General features: G+C 41.6%; 1 non-coding gene across 1 annotated transcript; it reads right to left on the bottom strand.

Moving 5' to 3' along the window:
- Nucleotides 1–322: 322 nt before the first annotated feature.
- On the bottom strand, nucleotides 323–430 carry LOC148562187 (small nucleolar RNA R71). Its single transcript, XR_015887082.1, has one exon. It is a non-coding gene; the product is annotated as a small nucleolar RNA R71 (small nucleolar RNA).
- Between the last annotated feature and the right edge of the window lie 1,006 nt (nucleotides 431–1,436).

Raw genomic sequence — 1,436 nt, 5'->3', positions numbered from 1 at the left:
AAGAAGCATCTCCATTCCTGCCATTGGAGCAAATAACTTTGAGCTGAAACCTCAATTAGTTTCTCTGATGCAGCAGAACTGCAAGGTTCATGGACTTCCATCTGAAGATCCTTTTCAGTTCTTAACTGAATTCTTGCAGATATGTGATACTGTTAAGACTAATGGAGTAGATCCTGAAGTCTACAGGCTCATGCTTTTCCCTTTTGCTGTAAGAGACAGAGCTAGATTATGGTTGGATTCTCAACCCAAAGACAGCCTGAACTCTTGGGATAAGCTGGTCACGGCTTTCTTAGCCAAGTACTTTCCTCCTCAAAAGCTGAGCAAGCTTAGAGCTGATGTTCAAACCTTCAGACAGAAAGAAGGTGAATCCCTCTATGAAGCTTGGGAAAGATACAAACAGTTGACCAAAAAGTGTCCTTCTAACATGCTTTCAGAATGGACCATCCTGGATATATTCTATGATGGTTTATCTGAGCTATCAAAGATGTCACTGGACACTTCTGCAGGTGGATCCATTCACCTAAAGAAAACGCCTGCAGAAGCTCAAGAACTCATTGACATGGTTGCAAATAACCAGTTCATGTACACTTCTGAAAGGAATCCTGTGAATAATGGGACGCCTATGAAGAAGGGAGTTCTTGAAGTTGATACTCTGAATGCCATATTAGCTCAGAACAAAATATTGACTCAGCAAGTCAATATGATTTCTCAGAGTCTGAATGGAATGCAAGCTGCATCCAACAGTACTCAAGAGGCTTCTTATGAAGAAGAAGCTTATGATCTTGAAAACCCTGCAATAGCAGAGGTGAATTACTTAGGTGAACCTTATGGAAACACCTATAACTCATCATGGAGAAATCATCCAAATTTCTCATGGAAGGATCAAAAGCCTCAACAAGGCTTTAATAATGGTGGAAGAAACAAGTTTAACAATAATAAACCTTTTCCATCATCCACTCAGCAACAGACAGAGAACTCTGAACAAAATACTTCTAATTTAACAAACTTAGTCTCTGATATATCCAAGGCCACTGTAAGTTTCATGAATGAAACAAGGTCTTCCATTAGAAATCTGGAAGCACAAGTGGGCCAGCTGAGTAAAAGGATCACTGAAATCCCTCCTAGTACTCTCCCAAGCAATACAGAAGAGAATCCAAAAGGAGAGTGCAAGGCCATTGACATAAGCACCATGGCCGAACCTACAAGGGGAGTGGAGGACATGAATCCCAAGGAGGAAGACCTCCTGGGACGTCCAGTGACCAATAAGGAGCTTCCCTCTGAGGAACCAAAGGAATCTGAGACTCATCTAGAGACCATAGAGATTCCATTGAACCTCCTTATGCCCTTCATGAGCTCTGATGAGTATTCCTCTTCTGAAGAGAATGAGGATGTTACTGAAGAGCAAACAGCCAAGTTTCTTGGTGCAATCATGAAGC

Source organism: Arachis ipaensis, chromosome B6 (genome assembly GCF_059453495.1).
Source record: "Arachis ipaensis isolate K30076 ecotype BB chromosome B6, ASM5945349v1, whole genome shotgun sequence".
Taxonomy (NCBI): Eukaryota; Viridiplantae; Streptophyta; class Magnoliopsida; order Fabales; family Fabaceae; genus Arachis; species Arachis ipaensis.
Note: the sequence above shows the minus strand (reverse complement) of the source record. Positions and strands in the feature narration are given on the sequence as shown.